Genomic DNA, 25,206 nt, shown 5'->3' with positions numbered 1-25,206 from the left:
ACAAACGAACCCTTGATAGCTGCTGCACCATTAGGATGTCCTGATCCAACATCGAGGTCGTAAACCCTATTGTCGATATGGACTCTGGAATGGGATTGTGCTGTTATCCCTAGGGTAACTTGTTCCGTTGGTCAAGTTATTGGATCAATTATAGGTGTTAGTCCGTTTTGGCTTGTGTAGCCTTAGCATAGGTTGTTTAGAGGTTTAGTTATGCTCTGAGGTCACCCCAACCAAAATTTTTAATGCAGGTGTAGTGGTATAAGGGTCGGTAGATTTATGTAGTTTTAATTGCATTAATAAATTAAAGCTCCATAGGGTCTTCTCGTCTTATTGTTTCCTGCCCACCTCTTCATGGGCAGGTCAATTTCACTGGTTGAAAGTAAGAGACAGTTGAACCCTCGTGGTGCCATTCATGGGAGTCCCCATTTAAGGAACAAGTGATTATGCTACCTTTGCATGGTCAGGGTACCGTGGCCGTTAAACATGTCACTGGGCAGGCAGTGCCTCTACTACTGGTAATGCTAGAGGTGATGTTTTTGGTAAACAGGTGGGGTTGAGTTTGCTGAGTTCCTTTTACTTTATTTTAACCTTTCCTTAAGGCATGCGTGTGTTGGGTTAACAGTATGAGAAGTACTGGCTTGTTTGTATTTATTAGTACTGGGCTGTTAAGTATCGGTGAAGTTTTTTGGTCTGATTTAGGCTTTTGTGGTGGAGAAAATATTCATATTACTTATATTTCTGATGGCTTCAATCTCATTACTTGTTACCAATCTGTTCTGGTCTTGCACGATTTTACTGTTCAACCTAAGCAGGTTGTATGTGTCTAGAAATTTGTCAATTTCTGCTAGGCTTTCCAATTTGTTGGTGTATGATAGCCAGTTATGATCCTTTGAATTTCTGAATTATCAGTTGTAATGTCTTCTTTTTTTATCTGTTGATTTTGTTTGAATCTTGTCTTTTTTCTTAGCCTGGTTAAAAGTTTGTCAATTTTGTTTAGCTTTCCAGAAAACCAACTTTTTGTTTAATCTTTTGTACTTTTTTATTTAAATTTTATTTCTGCTGTGATCTTATTTTCTTCTTTTGGTTTCAGTTTGTCCTTACTAGTTCTTTAAGATATATTGTTTATTTGAAGTTTTTCTTTTGTTTGGATGGTAGGCACTTCTAGCTATAAATCTCTGCCTTTGTACTGCTTTCTGTGTAACGTAAGTTTTGCTGTATTGTGTTTTCATTACCATTTGTTTCATAAAATTTTTCAATTTCTGTCTTAGTATCTTCATTGACCCACTAGTCATTCATTCAGGAGTGTATTGTTTAACTTCCATGTGATTGTATGGTTTTCAAAATTACTTTTCTTACTGATACCTAGTTTTATTCCTTTGTAGTCAAAGAAGGTGGCCATGGAGACAGCAGCGTGGTTGGAGTAGTAGGAGCCGGCCATCAGCGAGAGCTGCTCCGGGCCTGGCTGCTGAGTGCTAGAGCCTGCGGCCCAGTGACTTCCTTCACTGTGGTTGGTGGTGGCGGTGACAGAGACTGCAGCATGACCAGAGTAGTAGGGCAGGGGCTATCGGGGCTGCACTTTTCGCAGTGTGGGGTGGGTTGGGGGCACTATCCAGGGTGTCATTGCCTGCATTGGGGGTACTAGTTGGTAGCACTGTAGAGGGCTGCACTGCCTACAGTGCAGGGGGTGGGTTATAGGCACTTTCTGGGGCCACAATGCCCACGGAGGAGGACAGGTCAACGCACTATCGGGTATACGCTAGTGGCGGCGTTGGGGGATGGAGGTGGGGTGCGCCATTGAGGGCAGGACTGGCCGTGAAGCGGGGGCGAGTTTGGTGCTATCAGGGGCTGCACTGCTGGCGGCAGTCAGCAGAGTTGGCAGCAACAGTGTGGCATCCAAGGAAGGAGCGGTTCTGCTCTCCCTGGACGCCACAGGCCCCAGTTCCTGGCCAGCTTGGGCCAAAAGGAGAGGCTGAAATTTGGAGGGTGGGTGCGAGTGCCTTTGCTGAAACTGGCCCCTGCCACCCAGTCCCTGGCATGACAAGTTGAGGCTCCTAATGATACCACCCCTCACATCTTCCTCTAGGCTTTTCTGGCTTTGCCCGCCCAGCTGCTCTGTGCCAGGAGGAGGAGGAGACACCTGGAGCCTGTGACACCACAGCTTGCCTCGCTGAGGGCGGGTGGCAGCGACGGAGATTGCAGCGTGCTGGAACGGTAGGAGAGTGACCACGCTAGGAGGTCAGGCGGCTACAGCCAGGGTTGGGGGTCAGGCTTACAGCAATGGCCGGGCTGCGGCAGTGTTCGGGTGGTAGAAGCCTTGTAGGGAGGGCTGTATAATAGGCAATGGGCCTGGCTTTGCCCTGCCACTGCCGTGGACCTGGCCCTGTACTGCCCTGCCTTGCCCTGGCCCTGCCCTACTGTTAACTGGACTGTATTGGCCCTGCCTCTTGTCCTGCCCCTGGTCCTGTCATGGCACTGGCCCTGCTAATGGTCATGGTCCTGCTCCTGTTCTGGCCTTGACCTGGCCTTGGACATGTCCTGGCCCAGATTTGTTCTGGCCCTGCCTTGGTCCATCCCTGCCCTGGCCCCACCATGGCCCTGCCTGCTGTGCCCTCTCCTGGCACTGACTTTGCCCTGTCATGGCACAGTGGTGCCATTGACCTGCCTTACACTGCCCTGGTTGTGCCCTGGCCCTGCCTGGCACTGGCCTCTCCCTGGACCTGTTCTGACCCTGCCTTGGCCTTTGCCCTGCCCTCACTATGGCCTGGACCTGCTCTGACCCTGTCTTGGCCTTTGCCCTGTCCTCACTATGGCTTGGCCCTGGCCTTGTTCTGGCTTAGCCCGAGCCCTGGCCCTAGCCCTGGTCCTACCGTATCCCTGGCCTTGCCCTTATCCAGACCCTGCCCCTGCCTCTGCCCTGGCCCTGGCCTGGAACCTGGTCCTGTCAAGGACTTGCCCCGACTCTGCCATGGCCCTGGCCCTGCTCTGCCTTGGTCCTGGCCCTGACCCAGACCCTTTCCTGGCTGTGCCCTGGCCATGGCCTTTCCCTAGCCCTGAGTTGGCAGTGGTCTGCCCCTGGTCTTGCCACCACCTTACCCTGCCATGCACTGGATGTGTCATCAGCCTGCCCTGGCCCTACCTTGTCCCTCACCCTAGTCTTTGCTAGGCCCTGCTCTGGACCTGGCCCTAGCCCAGACCTGGCCCTGACCCTGGCCCTGGCCTTTGTCCTTCATAGCCCTGGGCCTGAAGTGGACTTGGAGGTGTCCTGGCCCTGGAGTGACCTGGCTCTGCCTTGGCCTGTCCTTGCCCTGCCCCTACCATCACCTTGCCCTGTTCTGCCTTGTCCTAGTACTGACCCGGCTGTGGCATTGCCCTGCCCTACCCTGCCTTGGCTGTGCCCTGGCTCGATTACAGCCCTGGCCCCGCCCTGTGCATGCCATGACACTACCTAAGCCTTGGCACTAGCCTGGTCCTTTCCTGGCATCAGCCCTGCTCTTTCTATGGACCGCCTTTTGTCGTGTCCTGCGCTGGCCATTCCATGCCCTGCCCTGCCCTGACTCAGCCCTGGCCTTGGCATTGGCCTTGGTCCTGCCATATTTCTTGCCCTGTCCCTATCCTGGCCTTGGCCCTGACCCTTACCTTGCTCTGGCCCTGCCCTTGCCCTTACGCAGCCCGTGGCCCCATCATGGACCTGCCCTGGACCTGTCCTGGCCCTGGCCCTGCCCTGCTTCAGACCTTGCCCTGGTTCTCCCCTGGCCCTGACCTTGAAATGCCTGGCCCTACCCTGGCCTTGCACTGCCCTGGCCCTTGCCTTGACTCTGGTCCTGTCACTGGAAAAGCCCCAGCCCTGTTGCTCATCTTACCATGGCCCAGACCCTGCCTTGGCCCTGCCCTGACACTGTCCTGGACCCTGGCTGTGCCAAGAACCTGCACTGTTGTTGCCCTTGTTTTGCTCCTGTCCCGAACCTGGTCCTGCCCAGGCCATGGCCGTGGCCCTGTCCCTGCCCTGGCTGTTCCCTGGCCCTGCTCAGGTCTTGGCACTGTCCTGGCCCTGCCCTGCCTTGGCCCTATGCATTCCTGGCCCTGCCTTGGCCCTATGCTTTCCTGGCCCTGCCTTGCCTGCCCTGGTCCTGCCTTGGCCGTACTCTAGCTTTGACCCTGCGCTGGCCCTACCTTGGCCTTCACCCTAGCCTTGCCTGGGCACTGTGCTGGACCTGGCCATAGCACAGACCTGGTTGTGGCCCTGGCCCTGCCATGGCCCTGTCTCCGACCCTAGCCCTGCCAGGTACCTGTCTTGGCCCTGCTCTGGTCCTGGCTTTGTCCTTGGTTCTTAGATGACCCTGGCCCTGCCCCTGCCCTTGCCCTGGCACTGGCCTTGGACATGTCCGTGGTCCTAACCCCGGCCCTGCCCTGGAGCTGTCACTGTCTTGGCCCTGCCTTGGCCCTGGCCCTGGCCCTGCCACAGCCATAGATCTGCCCTGGTTGGTCATGCCTTGCCTTTACCCAGTGCTACCCTGGGCCTGCTCCACCCTGCCCTGGCTCTGCCCTGCCTTTGGCCCTGCCCTGACCCCGCCTTTGCCCTCACACTGGCCCTAGTGCAAACCTGGTCCTTGCTCTGGCCTTGGCCCGGCATTGACCACTGCTCCTGACCCTGGTCGTGCCATGGCCCTGGCCCTGCCAATGATCCTGTCTGTCGTGGCCCTGGCCCTGTCTTGGCCCTGTCCTGGCCCTGAAGTGGATTTGAAGGGATCCTGTCCCTGGTTTAATCTTGCTCTGCCTTCGCCCGTCCCTCTCCTGGCCCTACCATGGCCCTGCCCCTTCCCTGGCTCTGCCCTGGTCTTGTGCTTACCCTGAGCGAGAACTTGACTGTGCTCCAGCCTTGTCCCAGACCTGGCCATGGCCCTGCCCCTGCCCTGGGCCGGCGCTGGCACTGGCATGGACCGTGGACCTAGCTCTTGGCTACTTAAGGCCATACCCTGGCCCAGTCCTCCTCCTGACCCTGTCCTGGCCCTAATTTGCCCTGGCCCTACCCTGGCATGCTATTCTGGCCCCACCCCTGACCCTGTCTCTGTCCTGGCTCTAGCTAAGTTGGCCATGGCCGTGTTCCTGACATTGCCCTTTCCTGGTCCTGGCCCTGGCCCTGCCCTGGCCCTGCCCCGGCCCTGGTCTGAACCCCGGCCCTGCAATGGACCTGCCTTGGCCCTGCCTATACCCTGCCTCTGGCCCTACCTCTGCCCTGGCCATACCCTTGCCCTGGCCTGGACTCTGATCCTGGTCCTTGTCCTGCCCCAGCTGTGGCCCTGGCCCTGCCCTGCCTGTACCCTGTTCTATCCTGGGCTGGCCCTGCCGTTGCCTGGTCTTGCTATTGCCCTGCCCTAGCCTGCCTTGCTTGTGCCCTAGATCTGCCCCGGCCTTTGCTCTTGTCTTGGTTCTAGCACTGACTCAGCCGTGGACCTTCCCTGACCTTGCCTCAGCCCTGGCACTGCCCTGGCCTTGCCTTGGCATTTGCCCTACTCTCTGTAATGCCTGGCTCTGGTCCTGCCTTGCTCTGCTCTTGTTCTGTCGTGGCACAGCCCTGGCTCTGGCCCTGGTCCTGCCCATATGCAGGCCTGACCTTGCCACTGCTCTGGCTTTGACCTGGAACTTGGCCATACATTGACCCTGCCTTGACCCTTTCCTGGCCCTGGCCTGGAACCTGGCCCTGCCAAGGACTCTCCCTGGCTCTGTCATGGCCCTGGCGTTTTCCTGGATTTGGATGTGTCCTGTCCCTTATTTGCCCCGGCCCTTCCCTGGCTCTGCCCTTCCACTTCTCTAGGGTAGGGACAGGGTCAGGACCAGGCTAGGGCAGGGTCAGGACCCGGGTAGGACCTTGGTAGGGCCTGAAGATGGGAAGGGCCATGGTAGCGGCAGGGCCAGGGAAGGGTCAGGGCCAGGGATATGGTAAGACTAGGAGCAGAGCCAGCGCTAGGGCTGAGCCAGGGTAGAGCAGGAGAGATTACATTAGGCTATTATTTACAAATTTTGTTGTAGATTTTTAAGGTAACTATAGTAGTAGTAATAACATCTGTACTATGTTGTTTGTACTAGCAATAGTGTTTGTAGTAAATAATTACTAAATTTTAACTTATACTTTGTTTGTTTCCGGTAGTGTTCTATGAGTATAATTTTATAAATACGTACATATGTGAGGCATCGATTCTCACAATTAATCTATGTGCTGGGTACTTATGACGTCCCCCTTTTCCTAACATAGGAAACAGACCTAAAGAGGTTAAGTACTTGGCCAGATTACTCCCAGCACTTTGGGAGGCCAAGGCAGGTGGGTGGCTCGAGCTCGGGAGATTGGGACCAGCCTGGACAACACTGTGAAACCCCATCTCTACTAAAAATGTACAAAAATAGCTTATTAAAGTTTCTTGTATCATTCTGGTTACAAAACACTGGTGAAATACACAGGGCATGGTTTGGGCAGGGCGGGGTACAAGGTCGGGCCAGGAAGGGGCCAGGGCCAAGGCAGGTCCAGAGCTAGACTTGGAGGTGTCCTGGCCCTGATTTGCCCTGCCCCAACGTTGGCCCAGCCCTGCTCTGGCACTTCCTGCCATGCCCTGTCCCTGGCCTGAGCATTGGCCCTGGCCCTGTCCTGCTTCTGGCCCTGTCCTGGAGTTGACCAGGCATTGCCATGGCCCAGTCCTGCCATCGCCTTGCCCTCTGTCCTGGTGCTGCCATGGCCCTGCCTTGGCCCTAGCTCTGCCTCAACCCTCGACCTGCCCTGACCCTGCTCAGCCCTGGAACTACCCTGACTCTGCCTTGGTGCTGGTCCTCTCCTCTCTATGGCCTGGCTCTGGCCCTGCCTTGTACATGCTCCGCCCTGCATGTCCCAACCTGGGCCCAGCCCTGGTCCTACCATGTTCCTGGCCCTGGCCGTACCCTTGTTCTGGCCCTGACCGTGCCCTGGCCCTCTTCTGGCCCTTCCTTGGTCCTGCTCTGCCCTTCCATGTCCTGGCCGTGCCCTAACCCTGCCCTGGCCCTGCATTGGTCCTGCTCATCCCTGATACTGCCTTGACCCCGGCCCTGCCTTCTCCCCGGCCTTGTCCTTGCCCTGCCCTGACCCAACCCTGGGCCTGCCATGTCCATGACATGGCCCTGGACCTGCCTTGCCATTCTCTGTCCTGGTCCTGTATTGTCCCCACCATGCTCTGGTCTAGCCCTTACCCTGGCCCTGTTGCTAGTCCTGCTACTACTATGGCCCTGCCCTGTTTTTGGCCATGCCCTGTGTTACCGTAGCCCTGCCCTGCGTTGGCCCTGGCCCTACCCTGGCCTTCTCTTATCCTGGCCTGTCCCTACGCTGGCCTTGTCTACCCTGGCCTTTTCTACCCTGGCCTTGCTGTTCCCTGGCCTTGTCCTGCCCTGGCCTTTTCTACCCTGGCCTTGCCGTTCCCTGGCCTTGTCCTGCCCTGGCCTTGCCCTTGCTCTGGAACCTCCCTGGTTCTGCCTTCTCCCTGGCCCTGCCCTTGCTCTTGTCCTGTTCCTGGCCCAACTTTGTCCTGGGTCTGGCCCCTGGCCCTGACAATGCCAAGGCCCCACACTGACCATGCCTTGACCCTGGCCCCTCCTTTGGCCCTGCCCTGGCCCTGTGCTATCTTAGTCCTGCCCTGACCCTGAACTCGCCCTGGCCCTACCCTCACCCTACCCTGGCCCTGCGCTACCCTGGCCTTGCCCTGCCATGACCTTGCCTTTGGCATGCCCTGGCTCTGGTTCTGCCCTGGCCCTGCCCTTGCCCTGGACCCTCCCTGGCCATGTTTTTTCCCTCGTCCTTCTCTGGCCTTGCCCTGGCCCTGGCCCCATTTTGGTCCTGCCGTGTTTCTGGCCTGCCCTGTCCATGTCCCAGACCTGGCTCTGGTCCTGGACTTACCTGTCCCTGCCCTGCCATACCCTGACCCATTCCTTGCTCTACACTGAACCTGGCCTGCCTTGGCCCTGTGCTACCCTAGCCCTTCCCTGACCCTCTGCTGGCCCTGGTCCTGCCATGGGCCTGGTCCTGCCATGTCCCTGCCCCGGCCCTGGTTCTGCCCTAGTCTTGTGCTGACCCTGACCCAGACCTTGGCCCTGCCCCAGCCTTGTCCTAGACCTGGCCATGGCTGTGCCCCTGCCCTGGACCGGCGCTGGCACTGGCATGGACCCTGGCCCTTGCCCCGGCCCTTTGCTAGTTAAGGCCATACCCTGGCCCAGCCCTGTTTCTGATGCTGTCTTGGCCCTAATTTGCCCTGGCCCTACCCTGACCCTGCTATTCTGGCCCTAGCCCTGGCCCTGTCCCTGTCCTAGCCCTAGCCCCATTGCTTGTCCTGCCATGGCCCTTGTCTTGACATTGCCCTTTCCTGGTCCTGGCCCTGGCCCTGCCCCAGCCCTGCTCTGGGCCTGGTCTGAACCCTGGCCCTGCAGTGGACCTGCATGTAATCCCGAATAGCTGAGATTACTGGCATATGCCACCGTGTCCGGCTAATTTTGTATTTATAGTAGAGATGGGGTTTCTCCATGTTGGTCAGGCTGGTCTTGAACTCCCACCCTCAGGTGATCCGCCTGCCTTGGCATCCCAAAGTGCTGGGATTACAAGTGTGAGCCACCATGCTTGGCTAAAAAATATGTTTTAAAAAATGTATTACAAAAAACAAACTAGCTAGATGTGGTTGCAGGCACCTGTGATCCCAGCTACTCAGGAGGCTGAGGCAGGGAGAATTGCTTGAACCTAGGAGGTGGAGGTTGCAGTGAGCTGAGATCATGCCACTGCACTCTAGACTGGGCAACACAGCGAGACTCCATCTCAAAAAAGAAAAAAGGAAATAATAAAGTAGTATTCTTACCCTTTTCTACTGACGTTCCCACTGAGCTTATTAGTATTATTGGCTGATGTTTATCCTTCCACTCACATCTACTTACCCATACATTCAAATGCAAAATATACACATGTAGGATGGTTGTGGTTGTATTTTAAAATGAAATTATTTTATGCACATTACTTTGCATCTTCCTTTAAGAAAATATTTTAGCTGTTCCTCAAAGCAGTTGATAGAGATCTAACACATTCTGAGTGCTCAGAAGACAGCTTGTGAAGGCAGCACCACATCAACAGTTACTCAGAGGGAACTGATTCAGGAACCTCAATTTAGCAATAGAGCCTAGGGTTTTTCAGCTCAGTGTCTTTAGCCTGTCTCTGCTCGTCATGTAAGTTACGTACTATTCAATCCAGGAGGCGCTATTTACATTGTAGTACATACATAGTCATTGCCTACTGAGTCATACAGATAGAAAAGTCAGTTATAAATTTTATGCCCCCCATTTGCTGCAGCTCTCGGTGAGAAGAATGAGTGCAGCTATAGGAGACTAGTTCCATTGGCATGCCACCTGCCTAATATACACAATTTTGTTAAGATATACAGATAGAATTATTATGCTAATAGCAAATATTTTAGGTAGCTCACTATGTTCCATGTACTCTTCTAAGGGCTTCATGTTCGTCCCCAGTTAAACCTGGTTGGGGGAGGTGACTCATGCCAGTAATCCTAGCATTTTAGAAGGCTGAGGCAGGAGGATCGCTTGAGCCCAGGAGTTTGAGACCTGCCAGAGCAATATAGTGAGACCCTGTCTCTAAAAAAAGAAAAAAAATTTAAACACTTACTGAGGCATGGTGGTGCATGCCTGTAGTCCCAGCTACAATGGGAGGCTGTGGTAGGAGGGTCACTTGAACTTGGAATATTGGGACTGCAGTGAGCGGTGATCAAGCCTCTCTTCTGCACTCCAGCCTGGGTAACAGAGCGAGACTCCATCTCATAAGTAAAACATTTTGTATAGATTCCCATAGAAATGAGTTAGACATCAGGCATAGAATTATTAGCCACTTCATGTCTGCCTTGAGTGTAAAACATGTAGTAAGGGGCAGCTTTAAACCATCTCAATCAATAGCCTCTAACTTCTCAAGAAGGTTCTTATTTCATTAATTTCTAAGCAAGAGACTACCTGGATTAAGACATTTGGTGGAGGACTCTGGTCTATTCCATTGGTCTATATCTCTGTTTTGGTACCAGTACCATGCTGTTTTGGTTACTGTAGGCTTGTAGTATAGCTTGAAGTCAGGTAGCATGATGCCTCCAGCTTTGTTCTTTTGACTTAGGATTGTCTTGGCAATGCGGGCTCTTTTTTGGTTCTGTATGAACTTTAAAGCAGTTTTTTCCAATTCTGTGAAGAAAGTCATTGGTAGCTTGATGGGGATGGCATTGAATCTATAAACTACCTTGGGCAGTATGGCCATTTTCACGATATTGATTCTTCCTATCCATGAGCATGGTATGTTCTTCCATTTGTTTTTCATTCCATTTGTCTTTTATTTCACTGAGCAGTGGTTTGTAGTTCTCCTTGAAGAGGTCCTTTACATCCCTTGTAAGTTGGATTCCTAGGTATTTCATTCTCTTTGAAGCAATTGTGAATGGAAATTCATTCATGATTTGGCTCTCTGTTTGTCTGTTACTGGTGTACAAGAATGCTTGTGATTTTTGCACATTAATTTTGTATCCTGAGACTTTGCTGAAGTTTCTTATCAGCTTAAGGAGATTTTGGGCTGAGACAATGGGGTTTTCTAAATATACAATCATGTCATCTGCAAAGAGGGACAATTTCACTTCTTCTTTTCCTAACTGAATACCCTTTATTTCTTTCTCTTGCCTGATTGCCCTAGCCAGAACTTCCAACACTATGTTGAATAGGAGTGGTGAGAGAGGGCATCCCTGTCTTGTGCCAGTTTTCAAAGGGAATTTTTCCAGTTTTTGCCCATTCAGTATGATATTGGCTATGGGTTTGTCATAAATAGCTCTTATTATTTTGAGATATGTCCCATCAATACCGAGTACTTTTTTAAAATTTTGCTAGTGATACTTTGTCTTTTTAAATAAAACTTAGACTTGGCATAACAAACATTTTGCAATAATACTGTTCTTTATTTGCTTTTTGGTTTTCTTTTTTTTTTTTTTTTTTTTTTTTGAGACGGAGTCTCGCTCTGTCGCCGGGCTGGAGTGCAGTGGCCGGACCTCAGCTCACTGCAAGCTCCGCCTCCCGGGTTCCCGCCATTCTCCTGCCTCAGCCTCCCGAGTAGCTGGGACTACAGGCGCCCGCCACCTCGCCCGGCTAGTTTTTTGTATTTTTAGTAGAGACGGGGTTTCACCGTATTAGCCAGGATGGTCTCGATCTCCTGACCTCGTGATCCACCCGTCTCGGCCTCCCAAAGTCCTGGGATTACAGGCTTGAGCCACCGCGCCCGGCCTGCTTTTTGGTTTTCAACTTACAGCAATTTATTGTTAATATTTAGAGAATAAGTAGTAAAATAATTAACTTATTAAAAATGTTCTTCCTATAAAATATTACTGTACACATCCAATAAATTATGTGCAATGGTCTCACTCACAGAGAGAAGATTTTCTAGTCCAATATCCAGGTCTAAGAAGGTTTTACGTATGCTCTACTTACTGCCTAATTCTCTGGAACTATTAAAGAATGAAGCATACAATATATTCTAAACTTCAAACTGCATTATCATCATATTTGTTTTACTTAAACCCTAATAATAAGTTTCACTTTTGACACCTGAAATTATTACAATGGGCTTCCATCATGCCAATCTCAACCTCTCAATATTTCTGGCATTTGCAGTATTTTTCTGAGATATTTAAGAAGAATCATCTGAATAGTATTTTGTTTATCGGAGCCTCAATGAATATATACATAAATTTTTGGTTAATACAGACCCTTAATCTCTAAATACAAGTACTAAAATATGTTTTTATTTTTTTGGCTCAACTTTTATACTTCAGATAGCCCAGGATTGGAAAGACCTGTTGATGTCTATTACTGTTTTATTCTCTTAGTTCTTGCTTACTTGTTTTTTTGTTTTTTTTTTTCCCAAACTGAACCTATGTTCTAAAATTCTGAAATGAATTTTTTCATGCTAGTATGAAGAGGGTTTAATTTGAACTTTTTTTTGCATCTGATCAGGGTATGTAAAAATACACTTAGAGTTTGTACATATAATCTCCAGCTAAAGATAAATATTAATAGTTTTAGTATTATTGTGTTAAATTTTCTGAAAGTATATATATCATCAATGTCTTCTATAAATCCATGATTTTTTATTTCCTCTTGTTTTTATTTCTATCAGCCACAATATATATTAATAAATTAGGCTGTATCTCTAACCTATTATCATATTCTGTTTTCCTTTTCTCCAAATAAATCATTAGTAAGTATATTTTTGCTTACTATTAAAAATGTTGGCCAGGCTCAGTGGCTCATGCCTATAATCCCAGCATTTCGGGAGGTCAAGGAGGACAGATCATGAGGTCAGGATTTCGAGTCAAGACCAGCCTGACCAACATGGAGAAACACCGTCTCTACTAAAAATACAAAAATTAGCCGGACATGGTGGCACCTGCCTGTAATCCCAGCTACTCAGGAGGCTGAGGCAGGAGAATCACTTGAACCCAGGAGGAAGTGGTTGCAGTGAGGCAAGATTGCACCACTGCACTCCAGTCTGGGTGACAGAGCACGACTTCGTCTCACAAAAATAAACAAACAAAAAAGTAAATAGTTTATCAGTTGTCCATTTTTACAATATTTCCCACTTTATATGTTACTAGTATAAGACATGTTTACAAGGATTTTAGAGAATCGTTTTATTTTAATTGTCAATTTGAGCTATTATTTATTGGCTTTTTTTTTCAAGTGGTTATGGATTTTGTATTTGCCCATGTTTAATGAGCCTTACAACACTGGTATCAGAGAACATGAGTTATTTAATTTTTTTTTTTATTTTTTACATTGACACCTAAAACATGTTTTTCTCATTTATAACATTGAGTTATCAATATATATTATTTTCATTTACTTTATTAATTTTATTACTGATAACTTTACAACTTCTAATTTATACATATTTTATAATATATATACAAAACCTTTCAGTTTTCCCAAAGTAAATATATATTGAATGTATATTAACTATTATACCATTTTCTATTATTAAATAAATGTTTTGGAAACAACTGAATAGTAAACACATTTTCATTCTAAATTATATATCTCAGTGTTACAAATAAACTAAATCAGGGCATTCTTAGAGATAAAGAACAGTACAGTGTTTACTACTATAGCAAACAAGGAGATATTTAAAAACAACAAAAATATTTAAATTAATTATAATATCAAAATATTTTTAAAAAGTATTTGCTTTAAGCAACAACAGTTGAAGATAAAACAAAATTTGTTACATATGTTATCAGGATGTTGTTGGACCATCTAATAATTGCTGCATTAATTTAAGAGTAGTCATTTTAGTTTTTAACCTTATAAATTGTATTCTTAATGCAAAATTTAGGTAAATATGTTTTCATGGAAATTACCTAGAAATTTTATGACAGATTTTTTTCAAAATAAGATGGAGTTGTTCTTCATTAAATGTATAAACTTTACATGTGTAATTGAAATTAAACCAGAGTTCAGTAAAAATCAGTGACAAATTATTAAAACATCAAGAATATTATTTTTAAAATTTTACTTTAAGATGAAATTAAACTACTGCCATAATTTTTAGAAATTAGTTTCTTATTTATTGTTTCTATAAGCATAGATTTGTTGGACATCAGTTTGTAACATGAATACGTTAAATGTTTCTTTCCACCTCTACAAATTAAAGAGAAAATAATGTAGATAAATTATGCCAATAAAGTTAAATTAATATGCTAGTTGAATTTTAAAGAATATAAGAAGGTGATTAAAATGTAAAATGAGATATATTATGTTAACATAAAAAATATAAGTGCAATGCATGAATACTATAGAATATTGATATACCAAAGTAAACACTAAGAAAGAGAGCTAAATTATTTATAACACTATAAAGTTATATTGGGCTCAAATATACAATGGAAAAATAATACTGTAATCAGTTATTGTGGAATTAAATGTCAGTGAAAACCATTAGATTGTAGCTTAATTTTTCTAGGTCATAATTCAAAACACAACCATTTTTCATATTAAGCCTACATAAATAACACTGTAGTTATTGGCCTGAAAATTATACTGTGTTACTAAATAGGTTTGATATTAAATTACCTACATAGGATGACCGCACAAAACTAATCTACCACAAAAACTCAAGTTGCTATGATTCAGAGAAACTGAAAGGAAAAAGGTACTTTTAAAGTCCTTTTTGGCTCATTTTACAAACAAAGGAATAAAAAATCCACAAAAATATTTGATTAACATATATTGTAACTTGTTTGTAAAGATAACCTGATTTCTGCTTTTGTCCCTATTCTGAAAAAAAAAAAAAAAGACAGGATTTACTTATTATGCTGGTGCTCTCCAGTGAGGCCTCTTTTGTAAAAGTTTTACAACTTTTGGTCCTGATTTCCTCCCCTCAAAAAAAGAAAGCAATGGGGCTAAACCTCCATTGCATGGAAATCCACACAAGAATGGCTAATCTAGTGAAAGTACCAGCCTGTGGCTCAGTATCTACCCTCTAATAATATTATTTAATTATTACTCCTATGTGAACAAGGCTAGTCCTTAATTTTTCTTCCACAAGAAAGCCTCAATGGAGAACATTAGCATAGGATGCAGCCATTCAGAGAAAGCAGACCATACAGTCTCTACGGATACAGAGAGATTACAAAGGTGTCCTGTTTGTGCTGTTACAACAAAATATCTGAGACCGGATAATTTATAAAAAGCAGAAATTAGTTTTCTTACAGTTCTGGAGGCTGCAAAGGTCAAAGTCAAGGCACTGGCATGTTTGGTTGTCTGGTCAGGGCTGCTGTCTGATCCCAAGATGCTTGGTTGGTGCGTTCTTTGTAGGGAAAGGGTACTGTGTCCCCACAAAGCAGAGATAGAAGGACAAGAAAGCCGAGTGCAGAGTGAAGCCTCTTTCATAAGAACCTTCCCATTCACAAGGGTGAAGCGCCCAAGACTGAATTAAAAAATAAGGAGCATATTGAAGTTCAATTTAAAAATTATTTAAAAACATAGCGTTAAGTGTGAGTAAACATGCCTATTCCTGTACCAATAATAGAAAACCTAAGGCTTCATGCTTACAGAAATTCATCAGATGAGGCCGTGATCCTAGATAAGAAAGATGAAGCTTAAAAATAAATAAATAAATGCCACCAAAAGGCCAAACGTATGTTTACAACTACCACAGAGAGAGTACAATGGGGTATTTTGTGTGTGTGTGTGTGTGTGTGTGTGTGTGTGTGTATGTGTATGTATTTTCTTACTGTCTAGTTCCTTGCTTTAAAAGTTTGGGTAGGGACAAGAGGGGAAAAAAAAGAAAAAAAGAAAGAAACTCAACTAAACGTTTGTGGCAAAACCCTATGTTTGAGCAAACTTAGCAATTTACACTCACATTATATCTTTGGTTCAGCAGCTTCAACCTAGAATGTGTGTATGAACTGATAATATCTCTGGTTCACCTAGTAGAATTGAAACAAAAATAAACGTAGAATATAGAGACAATGTCTCGTATCATTTCAAAAATTCATTTTTTTTTTAGGATCCATTGCTAGAGAATTACTGTGTTTCTTTTGAAGATGTCATAACATTTTGCTTTTTCATAGGTCTAGTATTATTACACTGATTTCTTCACACCTGAAGAAGCAGTCACTTCTTATTTTTCAATTTACTTTCATTGGGGCAGGACTTTTTTTTTCAGGCTGTGACTAGGATGTATGTTGATGGAGGTCATTTGGCTTCGCCTCTGGGGTGCTTCAGTGGCGAATATTCAGTGTGGTTTTCTTGATGATAAATAGCCTTAGGGCCACGGCATTCTCAAATGCCAGTTGTAGTAGTCGTGTACTGGGCAGGTGAGTGGGCTCACAGCCTCCTGTGTAGCTGGGATGATGTGGGTGATGGTAGTAGCAGAGAGCAGAGGTAGTAAGAAGCTTGTCTTTTTCCCAGGCACTGTGCACTTCTGTCAACAGATGTGATAGACTGTGTAGGCTGACTCCCAGGCCTGTAGGTAGTACTTGCAGGTGACAGCCAACTGCAGCAGTGACAGTGAGTTTATGCTTGACCTTTGTTAACCAGGTGGGGTACTTGGGTGTCCCAGGTGATAGGTTGACCCATGGAATACTCAGTGGTTCAGAGGTCCTATGCTCGGCCTCTGAGGTGTAGGGCAAGGGTGGGAATCAATGAAGCTGGCAGGGCTAAGCCAGACAAGCCTGCACTTGGAACCTGCGATAGCAGAAGCAAGTGCCAACCCAGAGGGGTGTGAGGCTCCACAGGCAAGTGAGCAAGAGTTGGACCCATTTGACTCTCACACTCTGGAGCAAGTGAAGCTCCCTTCCACAGCACAACCGCAAAGTTCATGTCAAACCTCACTCAGTTAGCACGGATAATAGTGCTCTAAAGATAAATAAATCATCCCAAGTCAGAACACAGGAAAAGCTTATCCTCAGTAAATAAGACTGCCAACACAATCAACAGCCAAATTATTCACAGCAACACGTTTCAAATTAAAGTAGTTTAGACAGATTTAAAAATAAATTTATATGCATACATAAAAAATCCATTAAGGGGGCCACATTCTGAAAAAAAGCATTGTAACATTTAGAAATAAGAAAAATAGAACTTAAATAACAATTTTATATCCGTATATATTTATGTTGAGTAGATTAGCCATTGAGATTAAAATGAAATGGCTATATAAAGTAGAAAGTTAGGTTAATCTATAGCTAATTAGTAAAAAGAAAGATATGAAGAAGTCATTCATAATAAAGCACCAAGTGATTAAACAGCTGCAATATATAAAACAGAGGTAATTCAAAATAGAATCCAAAATGATACAGGTCAACATATTTCAGATTTCCCAGAAAATGATATCGCTTTGGGGACACAATATTCAAACGAACAAAGTTAGACCATTTTCTGGAATTGCAAATGGGCAGAAATGCTCAAATTCAGGGAGCATAAGAAAGATAATTCACTCAGAGATTTTACAGCACCCCAGCAAATGCAAATTAGTACATCTGTAGATAAAACATATCTAAAATGTAGATTTCTCAGCCTCTGTTTCAGTCATGGGTGTTTATGTGATTAGATATCAGTTTAATTCGACATAAGCACATCTGATGTGGTCAATTTTCAGAGTATCTGCAAATTAAAGAAAAGCTGCTTGCTCATGAGTTCTTCTTTGCTCCCTTTCTATGGTCTGCAATGTGATTGCGGCAGTGAGCACTTTTCACCTTGAATGCAGAAATTAGAGTAAAAATGAGATCAATGTCCTAGGGGGTAACAAAGCCACAAGAAAATGGGGACGAAGGTCCCTGCATAACCAAATAGAACAGAGCTTTCCTATTAGCCTGGGTGAGCATGGAAAGAGATTACCACACATAAGCCAAAACCGTGAGATCTTTTTGTAATAACATCTTGGTATTTACTATCATACAGATATTTAGGTACTCATATTGTTTCATCATTTGAGGAGAAAACAATAGCGAAAGGGAGAGAAAGAGAGAGAGGGTAATGAGTGGGTAAAGTCATAGGAGAGGGGAGAGACAGAAGTTTAGACTTTGTAAAATTGTCTCATGAAATTGTTTTATTTATAATAAAAAATAAAGTGAGAGAATATCAGCTTAGGGAATCCAAATACATTGCAGCTATGTGAAATTTATAAGTTACTCCCAGAAAGCTTAAAGACTAAAAACATTAAAATTAAAGGTTGGAAAAATACACAACCAACAAGCAAAATTACTACTAGCCAAAAAAAATTGTGAAAATGATATGAACAAAAATTGGCTGAAACAAGCAAACCTAAATGGCTAGCAAACATAAAAAGTGTCAAATTTGCTAGTAGTTATTGAGAAATAAAATTGACATATATGTATATGTATATTATATATATATGCATAAATTTATATATTATAGATGTATATATCAACGTTTAATAATTAAACTAGTAGAAATCTTAAGGAGAGAAAGCCTTGGCAAATAAACATTTATAGTACATATTGTTACAAACATTATAGAAAGAAATCTGCCAGTGTCTATTTAAATAAAAGTCTATAAACATACTAACCCAACAACTCCACTATTAAAGCTCATCTGTGTAGAAATATCCATATAGCAAAATAATAAATGTGTCTCATTAAAAAACAGGATTCAGGTACATAAGTTGCTAGGGCTGCCATAACAAAGTATCACAGACTGAGTGGCTTAAAGAATGGCCTCTTAGCCGATAGTGGTGTCTCACGCCTGTAATCCCAGCACTTTGGGAGGCCAAGGTGGGCAGATCATGAGGTCAGGAGGTCAAGACCATGGTGGCCAACATGTTGAAACTCCATCTCTACTAAAAATACAGAAAAACTAGCTGGGCGTGGTGGCATGTGCCTGTAGTCCTAGCTACTCGGGGAGGCTGAGGCAGGAGAATTTCCTGAACCTGGGAGGCAGGGCTGCAGTGAGCCAAGATCGCGCCACTGCACTCCAGCCTGGTGACAGAGCAAGACAACATCTCAAAATAAAATAATAATAAATAATTAAAAAGTGACTAAAAAATAAAAAAGAATGACCTTTTACTTTCTCACAGTTCAGGAGGCTACAAGTCCAAGATCAAGATGTCAGCAGAGCTGGTTTCTTTTTGAGACTTCTGTCCTTGGCTGGTAGATGGCTCTCATTTTACATGGTCTGCCCTGTGTACACAACTGTGTCCTAACCTTTTGTTTGTATGAGGACACCAGTCATTAAATTAGAACTCACTCGAATGACTTCATTTAACTTAATTACTCTTTGAAAAGCTCTTTCTCCAACTACAGTCACATCTTGAGGTAGTGAGGGTAAAAACTCCAACACATAAACTTTGAGGGGACATAATTTAACGCATAATATGGATGGCTATTCTAATGTATTTTTAGTAATAAAGCAGAAAAATTCTGAATTACCATTAATAGAGAAATCATTATGTAATATTGTAAGTCATCTATAATACAATAATTATACAAATTTAAAATATGATTTTATTATATTAATGTGTATGGATATTCATAATATGTTATGCTATGGTTTGGATATTTTTGTCCTCCAAATCTTTTTTTTTTTTTTTTTTTTTTTTTTGAGACGGAGTCTTGCTCTGTAGCCCGGGCTGGAGTGCAGTGACCGGATCTCAGCTCACTGCAAGCTCCGCCTCCCGGGTTTGCGCCATTCTCCTGCCTCAGCCTCCGGAGTAGCTGGGACTACAGGCGCCCGCCACCTCGCCCGGCTAGTTTTTTTTTTGTATTTTTAGTAGAGACGGGGTTTCACCGTGTTAGCCAGGATGGTCTTGATCTCCTGACCTCGTGATCTGCCCGTCTCGGCCTCCCAAAGTGCTGGGATTACAGGCTTGAGCCACCGCGCCTGGCCCTCCAAATCTTATGTTGGAATGGAATATCCAGTTTTGGAGGTAGCTTGATGGGAGGTGATTGGATCATGGGGCAGTTTCTCATGGTTTAACACCATCCCCCTTGGTGGTGTCAGGGAGAAAGTGAGTTCTTGTGAGATGTGGTGGTTTGAAATTGTGTGGCACCTCCTCCCTCTCTTCCTTGTTCCGACTCTCACTATGTGACGTGCTGGCTTTCCCATTTCCTTCTCCCATCATTAGAGGACTTTTCCAGAAGTAGATGCTGACACTGTGCTTCCTGTTTAGCCTGCAGAGCTTTGAGCCAATTAAGCCTCTTTTTCTTCTTTTTTAATAAATTGGCCAGTCTCAAGTTTTTCTTTACAGCAATTCAAAATTGGCCTAATATATCTGGTCAGGAGTAAAATGTAATGGTGTTAGTTTCCTAGAAGGGAACATTTTTCCATTTTGCTTGCTAGAACTTAATTTGATTATTTCTTTTCTTTTTTTTTTTTTTTTTTTTGCTATTGAGTTGAGTTCCTTTTATATTTTGGGTATTACCTCCTTATTAGATGCATATTTTGCAAATGTTTTTCTAGAAGGGGAATCTGTGGATTGTCTATTATGTCAATTGATCTTTTTGATGTATGGAAGCTTCTCAGTTTGATGCAATCTTCTTTATTTATTTATTTTTTTATTTGGTTGCCTTTGCTTTTGGGGACATAGTGAAAGAAAAAAGTCATTACTTGGTCTAGTGTTGTAAAGCTTTTTTCCCTATGTTTTCATCTAGCAGTTTTACTGTTTCAGGTTCTACATTTAAGTTTTTATTCCTGTTTGACTTAATTTTTGTGTATAGGGTAAGATAAGGGTATACTTTTAATCCTCTGCATGTAGACATTCAGTTTTTCCAACACCATTTATTGAAGAGACTATGTTTTTCCTACTGTGTGCTCTTGCCTTTGTTTGAGGAAAATTAGTTGGCCTTAAATGCATGGATTTATTTCTAGGTTGTCTATCCTGTTCCGTTGGCTGATATGTCGGTTTTTATGCCAGTATCATGCTATTTTGATTACTATAGTTTTGTAACATATTTTAAAATCATTTATTGTAATGCCTCTAGCTTTGCTTTATAAAGAGTTGAAATTATCACAGGATTTAGTTATTGAAGATCAAAGAACTGTGATGAAATTGACAATGGCATATAGTTATACTGTGGTATAATATGTATCTAACTTAAGGCATGAAGAAACAAAGCATAGTGCATGTCTTCTTGGAAATAAGGTCCTGTAGTGGGAGGAAAGAAAATGAAAACAACATCCAAGGTAAGATTGAACTACTCATGGTCAGTATCTTATTCAAAATTCGCCAATTAGGTAAATGTTTAAATATCAACTATTACATCATGAGTGAGGACAAAGTAGAAGCCAGGATTCTCAGGCAGTGGAGATTCTGTCAAAAAGTAAGGTAACGTCAGGAGTAGAAAAGAGGTAATCACTTTCATCAACATTTACTTATGAAAGATCATGAATCAAGAGTCATTTATGAGATTTATGTACATGTGAACATATCTGCATTATTGAAGAATAGCACATTTTAAAATATAGTAATATCAAATGTTTGAATACTCAATTGAATGCATTCTTCTTGTTGATTTTACATATATATTCTATATTTTGGATCAATATTTTCTGTCATTTTAGGTATAGTTATAGAAAGCTACACTCTTTGGAAATATAGAGCAATCAATATTCTATGCTAACAAAACAGTTATGAAAAAGCTTAAGGACATTTTGAAATGATAATAAACTAAAAAGTAATGCTACAAGAAAATAAAAGCATCATGTATTGGGCAAAATCACTGACTTTCACTAGTTTTTTTCAGGTTCCTTTATCTACTACAATTCAGGGTAGTATAATTTTAATGCTTAACAAATCATCTATATTAATGTCAAGAAAATAAAGTTAAGCAACAATGTTAAATTTTTTCTGCATTTTTTTTAAATTTGTAAGATTTTATTTTTCAATACACCAACCATTTTCTGTTGATTTCAGTAGTGGTAAGTTGAGGTATATTATTATATTAACAGACTAACAAAATAGTTATATTGAAGTTCCAAGATACATTTTTTTTTCTTAATGTGCTACTAGCTAAATCTATGAATTTTGAAAACGTACAAAATATCCTTGTTTAGATGATGTTTGATGAATTATTAATTTATCCTCCTTCTTCTTTTTGTATGTACATATCAATTTGAAAATGCCAATTCTCAATATCTCAGGATTCCTGTAAATTAGAACTCATCATGTGAGAAGTAAGCAAAGGTCTCTTGGAAACCTTTGAGAACATTATGTTTTCCTTGATAAAAGTGGTTGGCAAAGCTTCTTTCCTGACATGCCTAGACTTTAAAGACTGAAGTGATGACAGACATCTTGTTACAATGAGAAAAAGATTAAGAATGTTTCAGAGAAAATGGCTCCGCTCTAGTCATTTTATTATGTGACACAAATGAATTTCCTTTAAATTTGCTTTTCGGCCATCTGTTGGGATTTTCCATTACTTATAATCAAAGCCATTTCTGATTTACATATAAAGTTTCATTTTTCATTTGAAGCACATATAGGAAGTACAATAAAAGAGAAGAAAGATTTTTAAGATTTAACATAATATAAATTATGGTATATGGGTTTTATTGTCTCAGTTATTCATATTAAACTGATTTTCATGAATTTCTAAAAAAAGTGTTTATAACAAAACAAACCATTGCATATTTCCTACAGCTATTACTGAATAAATGCTCAAGAAAAGATAAATCCTGGAATCTAAAACTTCTAGGCATGGCAACAAAAAATTTTGAAAGATACATAAAAGATACATTTTTTAGCATGTATCTACAATTCCTTGAATTTTCTTATTATAGAATAGCATTGTGTGTCCAAAATGTGTTCTTCATCTTTAAGGATCTTTCTTGAAACAAAAACAGAAACTGAACAATACTAAGCCAAGCAAGTTACAACTTATTGATTACTCTTCATCCTCCCTATCAATCAATTAAAAATGTATTTTTCCTACTATTTATTTTCTTCTATTTAAATTTTTTGCAATCTAGGAGACAGAATATAGATACATACCCTGATGATGGTTAGAAAATTAGGAATATAGCTACATAGATATTATAAAGTATCACTTGACACAACCAGTTCTTATTATAGTTCAAACAGGGTTTCACACTCATATTTTTTCTATGTTCTTTCTTAATATCAATATATTATTAATACTAAGTTGGTCATTTAAAAAATATCTTATTTCACAAAACCTCTATGTAAGAACATTTGCTATACTAATTTTTTCAATGAGTAATTGAGGCACAAATAGCATAATAATTTATTTAAGTTCACACAATTAATAATTGGCACAGATAAGATTTGAACTCAGACAATCTCACTTCAGAAACTAACTTTATCCTATAAAGTTTTACTGTTTCATTTTTTTTTTTAATGTTAAAGTCTAAAACAGGTACGCTTTTTAATGCTGACATTCTTGCTTAGAAATAAAAAATTATTTGAAGTTTTCTGGTCAAAAAATAAAGTATTTCTATACTTCTGCTTTTATTTTTTGGCAGGACATTTTTACAGTTTTCTGTCATTATAACACATGAACAATATGTTGTAAATAAGATGTCATTTTAATATAACACACATTGTTTTACATTTTAATAACAATTATGTTACATAGATCAGTAAAGGAAAACATACTATTTTTCTGAGACAAAGTCTTGCTGTATTGCCTAGACTGGAGTGCAGTGATGTTATGGTTGACTGCAGCCTAGACCTTCTGGGCTCAAGCAATCCTCCTACTTCAGCCTCCTGAGTAGCTGGGACTACAGGCATGTGCTGCCACATCTGGCTAATTTTTTGTAATTTTATTTTAATTTTTCTAAAAACAGGGTATCCTTATGTTGCCAAAGCTGGTCTTCAACTACTGGGCTCAAGGGATCCTCCCAACTTTGCCGCTGTAAGTGCTGCAATTACAAGCATGAGCCACCGTGCCTGGCCCTAAAAAATACTTTTAAAGTTTTTATGAAACTTAATTTCAGGCTACATCTGAAATCTCAAAATTAGTGTGTAAAGTTTATCATATTTTCTGAAAAGTATTTTAGTTTATATTGGCTTTATAAGCAAATATACAAGTTACTTTGTCTAATATTCTTTATAAAAATGCACTAATGTAATGAGATTAAAATATAATAAACATTAAATAACTTAATAAATTAGTACATAGAAAAGAGTCAAATGACAGTGTATAAAACTTATTTATGCCAAAGAGGAGCTGGAAAAACTGAAATTAATGTCTATTTTTAATTAGAAATTTTTTTTTAAAATTGAAAGTTACCTAATTTAAAAATTACTTTTGGAATGCAAATACATATAATTCATAATCCATATACATTAATGATTTATTTCAATATTTTAAAAATGGAGCCTTCTATACCAATGGAAAAGAAAAAAACAGGTGTTTTAAGTATATGTTTTCATAGTTGTCTCCACCATGACTGATAATTGATTAGCTATAGTTTTTCAATGACTAAAATTAAGATTTATCTGTCTGTATGAATGTTCCATTTCCTTTCCATAGCCTGTTGGAACATGAGTGTTCAAATGTTAACATAGTATTTTATACTTTTTATACTCTTAATCATAATGTCAACCAAAGTTTTGTAAACTGAATATCTGTGATTTGAACTGTGGGGACCTGTATATAGTAGAAGGATCTTTAGGAGTAAGTGGTTGATTGTTTTTGGCTGTCCCAGTAACCAACTAAAACCATTATACTTTTGACCACCATTCTCAGTTTTCCTAAGGTGTTCTACCAAAGCAAAAACAAAATCAGAATAAATTTATAATAGAATTACTTCTGAAATAAAATGAGTTGAAAATGTACAGAAAAACAGTAGTACAGTAGCCCTCCTTATCCCAGTTTCACTTTCCACAGTTTTCAATTACCAGTGGTCAACTGCAGTTTGAAATTATTCAATGGAAAATTCCAAGAATAAACAATTTCTACGTTGTGAATTGCACACAGTTTTGAATAGCACGATGAGATTTTTACCCCATCCCAGGTGGAACTGAATGTGAATCATCCCTTTGTCCCACAAATTCATGCTGTCTGCGCTTCCTGTGGGTGAATCACTAAGGAGCTAGCTGGGTTATCAGATCAACTGTTGGTATCACAGTGCTTGTGTTCAAGTCACCCTTATTCTATTTAATAAGTGCAAGAGCAGTGTTGTGCAGCAATTAGGATATGTCAAAGAGAAGTTGTAAAGTGTTTCCTTAAAGTGAAAAGGTCAAAATTCTCAATAGGAAAAGAAAAATATATATACACTGAGGTTGCTGAGATCTATAGTACAATAGAAAATGTTAAGAGAGGCCAGGCATGGTGGCTCACACCCACTTACTCCCAGCACTTTGGGAGGCCAAGGAGGGCGGATCATGAGGTAAGGAGATCGAGACCATCCTGGCTAACATGGTGAAACCGCATCTCTACTAAAAGTACAAAAAATTAGCCATGCGTGTTGGCACCCGCCTATAGTCCCAGGTACTCAAGAGTCTGAGGCAGGAGATTCACCTGAACCCAGGAGGTGAAGGTTGCAGTGAGCCAAGATCACAGCACTGCACTCCAGCCTGGGTGACAGAGCAAGATTCCATATCAAAAAAGAAAGAAAGAAAAAAAGAAATGTTAAGAGAGAGGGACCATATTCACATAACTTTTATTGGAGTATATTGTTATAATTGGCAAATTTTATATTAAA

At 42.4% G+C, this 25,206-nt stretch overlaps 1 pseudogene; it reads left to right on the top strand.

Annotated features, from left to right (window-relative positions):
- The first annotated feature begins 1,713 nt into the window (after positions 1-1,713).
- LOC139358371 (uncharacterized) lies at positions 1,714-7,786 on the top strand (annotated as a pseudogene).
- The last annotated feature ends 17,420 nt before the right edge of the window (positions 7,787-25,206 follow it).

The sequence above is a fragment of the Macaca nemestrina genome, chromosome 15, assembly GCF_043159975.1.
Source record: "Macaca nemestrina isolate mMacNem1 chromosome 15, mMacNem.hap1, whole genome shotgun sequence".
NCBI classification, from domain to species: Eukaryota; Metazoa; Chordata; class Mammalia; order Primates; family Cercopithecidae; genus Macaca; species Macaca nemestrina.
The sequence above is the reverse complement of the archived record's forward strand: the minus strand, read 5'-3'. Positions and strand labels throughout refer to the sequence as shown.